Source organism: Physeter macrocephalus, chromosome 4, assembly GCF_002837175.3.
Source record: "Physeter macrocephalus isolate SW-GA chromosome 4, ASM283717v5, whole genome shotgun sequence".
NCBI lineage: Eukaryota > Metazoa > Chordata > Mammalia > Artiodactyla > Physeteridae > Physeter > Physeter macrocephalus.
The window spans coordinates 3,528,808-3,538,738 of NC_041217.1; positions in this window are offsets into that span (position 1 = coordinate 3,528,808).

Sequence of the window (9,931 nt, forward strand, 5' to 3'; positions counted from 1 at the left end):
CAGTCTCAGTAGTTGTGGCACACGGGCTTAGATGCTCCATGTCATGTGGGATCGTCCCAGACCAGGGCTCGAACCCATGTCCCCCGCATAGGCAGGCGGATTCTTAACCACTGCACCACCAGGGAAGCCTGTTCCTTGCTGCTTTCTTCACTTTGCTGATGGTGGCAAAAGGCACAGGGAGAAGATAACTCCAGTGGTTGTCGATGATGGACGTCCACAAAATTTTGGATCCCATTCCCACCTCCAACCACCTCATGCCACATACCAACAATCCAGTTTATCTGCAGAATACCCAGTCTTTTCCATGCAAACCCAGGCATACTTTATTCCTAAACCTCTTAAGAGTAAGGCAGCATATTAAGTAGAAAGAATATTAAAAGTCAGAGTCAATGTCAAATCCTGGTCCTCGCTTGACCTTTCAGGAGCCAGATAACTAGGACCAATCTCCTGAATTACCTGCATCTTAGTTTCTTCATCTATAAAATGGGCAAAATGATGCTTGTTGTGCCTACTTCACGGTGTCATTGTGAGATTCAAAGGAGGTAACACATACGAATGTGCACAGCAAAGTGTCAAGAACTATGTATGTATTACGACTGTGTCAAGTCCTCTATCTTATCATTAACATCACGTGAGCGTGGGTACTCCTTTGCTGCAGCGTCCACTGTGGTTGCCAATAGCAACGTGAAATTTATGGAGTCAACTAATTTGTATCACAAAAGGTTCGATGGAGGATTGATTTATTTTCCAAAGCCTGTAACCTCTAGGCTGGTCTAAAATAGGTCAAATAAAAAAATTCATTTTATACCATTTATTTTCCTTTGATATAGAGCTACCTCTGGAAGATCAAGGGTGAAGTCTCAACGTAAGTCTACTGCCTGACATTAAAATCTAACTCAGTGACTATCTCCTCTATTATACCTTGTTTGATCTTCGCAAAACCAAGCACATCTAATGGCATATGTTACGGTTAGAAATTAATAGTAAAACAGAGTAAAGCCAACATTCCAGGCAATCAGGAACAGTTCCCAATTGTCCACTCCACTCACCATTAACCACTTGATAGTTGTCCGAAAGCCAGAAAAACTGGAAAACCCAGATACTCTCTCCTTTCGTTCTTCCCTTCAGTTTATGTCAGTAGTTTTTAAACTTTGTAATTCAAGGAATTACTCTACACAGTTTTTTTTTTTCCCTAAGCAAATTCAAGTAAACCAAACTTCACAGGACTTCAAAAGGTTTTCATTCATATCTTGACATGGGCAAGCCATCGACTTTAGGACCTAAAATGGCTTTATAAACTGCAAGTCGACCCCAGGACTCCCAGTAAAACTACTTACTTCTGCCACTGCTATTTCCTTCATTTGAGCACTCCAACAGCTGACACTAATAACTACCATTTGCCGGGAACCGTCTCTATGCCAGTCATTGCAATAGGTATCTTTTGTGATTATCTCTGATATGTACAATGACAGAAAATGGTGGATGTAACTATCACCATTTACAGAAGAAAAAAGAGATGTTCGGCTAAGGAAAGCAACACTTTGGAGGTTCCTTGGCTAGAAAATGGTGTTGTCAAAACCTAAGCCCAAGGTGGATCCAATGCGTATGGCTCTTTTCCACTAGGATGTACCACAGTAACGATGACCTGAAAAGGACTGCACAGTCCAGAAGTCTGCTAGAGTCACTGTGATAACCCATGCCGTGTAAAAGTCAGGAAGGTTACACATTATTTCTGCTTTATCCAATGGCTGCCAATAATAGCAACACTTATGGAGTGCTTTCTCCATGACAGGCATTTCTCACACTTGATCCAATTTAATCTTTAAGATATACTCATGACACAGGTACTGATTTAGCTAAAGTTTCATGGATCAGGCTAAATAACTTGCCCAAGATCACCACTCTTATCAGTGACAGGGGTGTGGCCCTAGTGTCTTGAGCTTTGGGTGCCATTTCTGAGCCACCTTACACCTTAAGAAGCCAGGGTCCAGCTGCCAGGGGTTCAGCCTTTGGAGCAACGGATTCTGAAGCAAAAAGCAAGTAGCGTATCTTTGAAGAAGAACTCCACTGAAATCTGCCCTTTTAGTTGGGATACATTTCAAATGTTGAGAACTAGAAAATATCTTTAATAAAAGTGTCTTGCTTTTCTTTCAGCTCCTCCCTGGATTCCCATTTAAATCCTTTTATCTTATCTCTGAATTGTCTATCTGATAGTGAGAATTCTTGCTTGAAAACAGTTTAGCAATGTATCTTAGCTAATCCAAAGCTAAGTTTAGATAGTTTTTCATAATTAGAAATTGATAGAGGTTCTCACAGCAAAATTAGGCCAAAAGATAGGACTTTTTACTGTTATAAGTCACAAAATGAAGCACTGTTTCTAGATCGTTATTCCATGGACAATTCCTTTTAGCCATAGAAGTTTGTGTTGAGAACAAAGATTCTACTTGAAATCATAAATTTGATTAAAAAATAAATAAAGTAGGTCCTGGCAGAGTAGGGAGGTGAGTTCTCTTGGTGGGCAGACAGAAAAATCATAAGGATGTGAGCCGTGAGGGTGATGAGATAAAGGGACTAAATATAAGGGTCTGAACACTTTTTATTTAATTATTCAATTTTTAAAAATGTAGCAGTAACTTGTGCTAGATACTATTCTAAGTGCTTTATAAATATTGATTAGTTTAATCTTCACAACAGCCCTGTAAGGTCACTACTGGCTTTATCTCTCATTTTCCAGCTGAAGAAACTGAGGTACAGTGAGAGGAAGAGCTGAGCTGGGACCCAGACTAAGCTCTCTGCTCCCAAGTCCCTGCTCTTAACCAGCTTTATGCTATTTTATTAGTGGTGATGCATACTCCTTACTAGACAGTGAGGGTGTGGAAACTAAGATATAGTCACTTAATGCCTTGACCAACAATTTTGGAATATATTATAGAACAGGTTAAATCTAGTTGAATGTCCTCTCAAAGAAGAGATTGTACGGAAAATTTTTAAAACATTACTTTTCCTCCTGGTAATAGAAACCTTGATCTACCTAGTTTATTAAAAAGAATCTCTCTTTCCTTTTCTCTCTCTTCCTTCTTTCTTTCCCTCACTCTTTTCTGCCTCATTATGTTTTAGGTCTGTGGTTGATTAATATGTACAGGACAGGGAGCAGATGTAATGTGGGGGTGAATGTACTTTATGAACAGACCTCTTACACAGAAACATTCACACTTACTATGGGATAGACCAGCTGCAGTCATCATACTCTCCCTGGAAGCCCCATATACCTTTGCTCCTGTAGCCATATTTGAGGACATACTGTTTAGCAGATACAGTCATTCTCCTACATACGAACAAGTTCCTTCCCGAGAGTGCATTCATAAGTCCAATTTGTTCGTAAGTCCAGCAAAGTTAGCCTAGGTACCCAACTAACACAATCAGCTATATAGTACTGTGCTGTAATAGGTTTATAATACTTTTCACACAAATAATACATAAAAGACAAACAAACACAAAAAATAAACATTTTTAATCTTACAATACAGTACGTTGAAAAGTACAGTAGTATCAACTACTTCACTGCTGCTTTTATACTTGCTTCTGGACATCCTGGGCTTGAAATAAAGATACTGCACTACTGCACTCTCTACAATACTGTACAGTAAAGTACACAAAAGCACAACCACTTGTAGAGGGTGCACGCACATGACAACATACGCCAGACCCGTGAACCAATCTATGTGATTGGACGTGCAAACGCACATTCGCATCTCTGAAAGTTCACAACTTGAAGGTGCGTACGTAGGGGACTTACTGCACTGTTATAGAAGCTAAGTGTAAAGGAATGAATTAAACAGGTAAGATCTGTGCCTTCAAGGAATGTATTATTCTAGAGGGAAGAGATGGATAATAAGAGAAATAGAAAAACAAAATGTGAGATGGTGCTAATAGCTATGGCTTAAAATAAACAGAGAAGCAGAGTAGTAAGTGTCTGGGACAGGGAGGAAGCAGGGCCTGCAAATTCAGATGGGAGGTCAGAGAAGCCCTCCGTGAGTCAGGACAGGAGTGGGACACTAGGGGAAGCACTGCAGACAGAGGAGAGGGCAAGGGCACGGGCTCTGAGGCAGCAGTGTGCCCGGAGAGGGAGCCTCAGATACCTTGGTTAAGGATCTGATTTTTTATTTTATTTATTTATTTATTTATTTTTTTAATTGATTTTTTTAATTGATTTTTTTATTTTTTTTATTTTTCAAAGTATGCTCTTTTTAAAATAAAATTTTATTTATTTTTTGGCTGCTTTGGGTCTTTGCTGCTGCACACGGGCTTTCTCTAGCTGTGGCGAGCGGAGGTTACTCTTCGTTGTGGTGCGCGGGCTTCTCATCGCAGTGGCTTCTCTTGTTGCATAGCACGGGCTCTAGGCGCATGGGCTTTAGTAGTTGCAACACGTGTGGGCTCAGTAGTTGCGGCTCTCAGGCTCTGGAGTGCAGGTTTCTCCAGGGCATGTGGGATCTTCCCAGACCAAGGATCGAACCCCTGTCCTCCGTGTTGGCAGGCGGATTCTTAACCACTTCGCCACCAGGGAAGTCCCAAGGATCTGATGTTTACCCTAAGGGCAATCGCTCTAAGGCCTTGAGCAGAGGAATGACGTTGTTCTGGCTGTTTTAATAGAATCACTCTAACTGCTGTACTGAAAACAGATTTAAGTGGAGCAAGAACAGAAATAGAAGAAAGAGTCGTAGACTAAGGCCTATCATCTACCTGAGATGATGGTGGCTTTGCCCAAGATGATGATGAGAAGCAGGTGAGAAGTCAGATTCTGAATTTACTTTGAAAGGAGAGTCAACAGATTTGCTAAAGAACTGGATATGAGTAAGGAAAGAAAGAATGACTCTGCTTTGATCAAATATGTGAAGGGAAAGACCATTTTCCTAAATGGGGTAAAATGTAGGAGGAGCAAGTTTGCTGGGTCTCAGGAACTCTTATTTGGACTTGTTAAATCCAAGATGACTTTTAAACACCCAAGTGAATACAAGGATGGTATTCAGGGCAGAGGTGCAAAGTGGAGATTTCATTTATGAGTCATCAGCATGTAGATGGCATTTAAACCCGTGAGACAGGATGAGATCACACAGGGAGGGAATATAGATAAAAAGGGAAGTGGTCCAAAGACCAAATCCTGGGCAGCTCCAAAACTTACAAGAAAATGGGAAGGAACCAGAGAAATAGACAGAAAGGGAGCAGCCAGAGAGGTGGACGGAAGACCAAGATTGTTGGTGTCCTTCAAGGTATGTAGAAGGAGGCTTTCAAGTGATTCAACCAGGAGTCATGGCCAGAGATGCCCATGCCTACCCTTCAAAGCAACATGGGGTACTGAGGACTGTATCCTCCATCCTTTTGAATAAACACTCAGATACTTCAGTAACAACAGTTGGCAGAACAGAGAGTAGGGGCGGTGGTAGACACACAAGTGTCTCAGGATAACTTCCTTAGATTAGAACCGTCAAGATTTTACAGAATCCATCCCAAGAAGCAACATCAGCTTCACAGGGGATGGGGAAGCCATTAAATACTGTGAAAGACACAGAAAGACCTGAGTGACAGCATTGTAAGTTTCTCACAGGAAATAGGGTTATTTGTTGTACTGCATATGAAGGAAAGTGTCAATGTAATAAAAAAATATATATATATATGGAGTGAAAATATCTATGTGAGGGCAAGTGAAGCTTGAGAAATCCTCTGACAGGTCAGCACAAGGTCCTGCAAGGTGGAGAAGGGATCAGTGACGTCTGAGAGGATCCAGAAAGTTTAGTTCTTTCAAGTTGACGTTGGAAATGGGCCTTGAAGGCTTTGTTTTCCAGGCAATACAAGAAAGCTATTCCAGGCAGAAGGCAGAGTCTGCATAAAGGCGTGGAGGAAGGTTTCTGGGGGTGGGAGGGAAGATGAGTAGTAGGGTGAACGAGCTAGAGGAAGAAGAGGGTCAGAGGAGGGGAGACAGGAGTCAGGAGGACTGCCTCCCTATCGACTGACAGATAAAGAAAGAGAAGAGGATCCTATCGGATTAGTATTTGTTTTATGTATCACTACTCAGCTATAATGAATATGTGACGTGAATAATGATTCTGGGCTCTGCAGAAGCCTCCAGACCAAGTCTTGGCGCTTTGCCTAAAAAATTGCAGCTTACAATTTTGAAATACCTGGAAGCTCCAGGCCTTCGGGAAACCAGGAATTAAGCTACTTTTCACTATTATTCAGACTCAGGGACTAAACCAACGTGGGCAAAAGGAGGAAGGATCATCTGATTAGCTGAAATATGCAGGGGATGGATGGATGGTGAGAGGAAGTCTGAGCAGAAATGAAACTTCAAATGAGAGAAACCAAAAAATACAGACTGAACGCTCGCTAAATGTATAATTTAGCTATTCAAAACTTTCCATGCTACATTTTTTTCAAGCTAAGTACAAGCAAAACTAAGAGGTATTTCACTGGAATCCTTCAACATTCAACAGTGAAACATTTTCAAAGGGCACAGGTTTTGTTTTTAAGAGTTTGTCATTTTTTGTAACATTTTTTTCATTCTGCACTAATAAAAAAGAAATATGAAAGTATTTAGAAAAGAGAATCAAAGAACAAAGACCTAAATCTACACTATACTAATTCTTACACTTCCTTTTTACAAAGTTACTATGAGTGCTATGTCTTATTTCTCTACCTCATCTGAGAAACCAAATCACTTCTACTTTTTAGAATTTGTATAAAAATGTATAACTTAAATATTCAATTTATTATTGAAAATAATAAGAATAAAATATCATATATATAATAAATAATATACATAGTAATAAGTAATAGTATCAGTAAATTGTGTTTCTTATATGGTTACACATAGAAATCAACATTAACACAGAAACCAAAAATGATTCACACCACTCAAATTAAAGAAAACTGTATTATTTGGTTTAATTTTTAGATATAAAAGGAAATATAAACTAGAATAGAATAAACAGTAAGACCAGAACAAGCGGTCCCAAATAAATAGGATAGGAAGAACTCTAGTTGCCTAAAACAAGTATTTCTGAGGAGGAAATTTCACTAATCAAGGAGATCTAAATTAAGCCAAATCTCACTTTGTTTTGATATTTTTGTTTTCAATTGTTTGAGCACCTAGCATTTTGTTTGATCCATAGTTTGATCGTGTTTTATACAGAGGGAAATGCCAATTGATAGGCTTGTTTTCTGTTCATCTTTTTCATGAAGAAAAAAGAAATATGGAAGGAAATTGTTCCTGGGAAGAGAGAGGATTGGGGGGGTGGGGTGGGAGGGAGATAGTTGACCTTGAGATCAGTTCAGTCCTTCCACTTAGGAACCCCTGATCTTGGGGCTGCCTCTCAGGTTTTCTGAGCCACAGTTTCCTGACACTAGTCTTGCTTATTTTATAGGTGTCCTAGTCTCTTTACTGATTAAATCGATGTGCTATGTGACAACAATACCCATTTCCAGGGCTACTGGGAGAATCAAATGGGTGAATGTAAGGAAATATGCATCGGAATTGTAAAGTCTCAGACCCAGTTTTGCTGGTATTTTGCTGGTGAACAGAAAAAGAAATGCTTGTCCATTAATGCCTCAACAACACAAAATATTTAAAGAACAACTCAAAATGGGTTATTAACAGATAAAATTTTTAAAGTATGATTATCCTCAAAATGTTAAATTTTATAAATGAAAAGTCACATCTGGAATTCGCTTTGATTTTAAAAGGGACTAACACAGTTACAGTAAGTAACCCATTAGTATGATAAAAACTAATCCCCTCCATTTATGATAAAGTTCAGATTCCCCTCTCAGGCTTCCGGCGCTACCCACCTCCACACTGCCCACTTCCCCTGGACTTTACCTTCCCATTTGTTCTGCAGTTTAGATTGTAAGCTCCTGTCCAGCATGGTTTTATTTCTACAGAAGATCCTGTTAATATACCGTCAAATCTACACAAGTGTAGGCTTGTAGTTACTTCTTTTTTTTTACCCAGAGCCCAGGCTGAGATGAGATCTTTCTCTGCTTATGGGTAGATTTTTCTATCCCTCCTTCTAACTGGGACTGCGATCCTTTGAGAGTCAGGGGAAGACAAGATGGAATCATTCTAACTCCCTGCTTTGAGTTACACTCAAAGTCCTTTTCTCCTGTGTAAGTGGACACCTCTTCCAATATTCCACTTTGCATCTTTTTGTCAAGAAGGATCGTGCAATGTCCTGTTGGTATTTCTGGTCCCGAGAAAGGCTCCTCTATTAATTAAATGAAGAGAAGGAAAACTTCTGTCATAAAATTTAAAATTATGAGTGAGATCTTAAAGGAAATATGATTACAATTTTCTGCCAAGGATATGTTCACTGTAAGTTACAGGTATTTTGAAAGTACCTGACAATATTATTGTGTTAGTAGTATCTAACAATGGGTGATTCCTCTGTTCTGACTGAACATCCAGGTTATTCAAAACTTGTCATTACTACAAAATACAGTTGCCATATTATCCAGCAATCCCACTCCTGGGCATATACCCAGACAAAACTATAATTCAGAAGATACATCCACCCCATGTTTATAGCAGCACTATTTACAATAGCCGAGACATGGAAGCTACATAAATGTCTATAGACAGAGGAATGGATAAAGAAGATGTGCTACATGTATACAACGGAATATTACTCAGCCATAAAAAAGAATAAAGTAATGCCATTTGCAGCAATGTAGATGGACTTAGAGATGATCATACTAAGTGAAGTAAGTCAGAAAGAAAAAGACAAATACCATATGATATCACCTATACGTGGAATCTAAAATATGACACAAATGAACTTCTCTATGAAGCAGAATCACAGACATAGAGGACAGACTTGTGGTTGCCAAAGAATGGGGGGATGGGTTTGGAGTTGGGATTAGCAGATGCAAACTATTATATAAGGGATGGATAAATGGCAAAGTCCTACTGTATAGCACAGGGAACTATATTCAATATCCTGTGATAAACCATAATGGAAAAGAATATGAAAAAGAATATATATATGTATAACCGAATCACTTTGCTTCACAGCAGAAACTAACACAACATTGTAAATCAACTATACTTCTATAAAAATTTTAAAAAGAAGTTATCATTATTGCTATCAGAGTTTACATACAGAATTCTGATAAGTGTTTGAGAACTTTGTAGACCAAAATTCAATCAGGGCATTGCTGAGTTCTGAATGCTTGAATTTGTACAATTAGTCCCAGTGTAAATCACTGATGGGAATCACTTTGTGTTAGTGGCAGGAAGTGGTGTTGAACACCTTTTGTATTTCACATAATACATATTTTCTGTACTAAATGTCTGAAAGTAAAATGTTCTCCAAGTTGATTTAAAACACACACACATTAATATTATATTATTTAGGCAAACTGATTTGAATGAAAAAAAAATGAAACACCCAGGAAAGGAGTCTTAGAATCAGGCCAGGAAGGTGTTTATTGTGGGCAAGAGATGCCTTTGCTGGTGAGAATCTAGCTAAGTACCTTGTTCAAATGATGACAAAGTCATAACTGTCCCTTCAAGCTTTTAGTATTTTTCTATGCTAGTATAAAAAAATCATCTTTCTTACCTAATTCCTCTCCTGTAATCTCCCTCCAGAATCACCCTTTCTCTGTAATTCAAGATCTGATTCTCCTGAATTGGCCTCATTTGGTGCAATGCATTCAGGAGATAGTCGATAAACACTGTTGGTATAAAATTAAAGCAAGTTTCTTATAATGACCTCCACCTAACCATTCACTGGAATCACTGATGATCTCCATTCTCTCAGTTAGTAAAAAAGTACTAACTGATGCCTAAAACAGGCCAAACTTGAAGCCAATGAACGAGTTTCTAGTTTGCCTTCAGTCTTCTACTCTTACAATTGAAATCTGCGTTTACCAAGAGCTG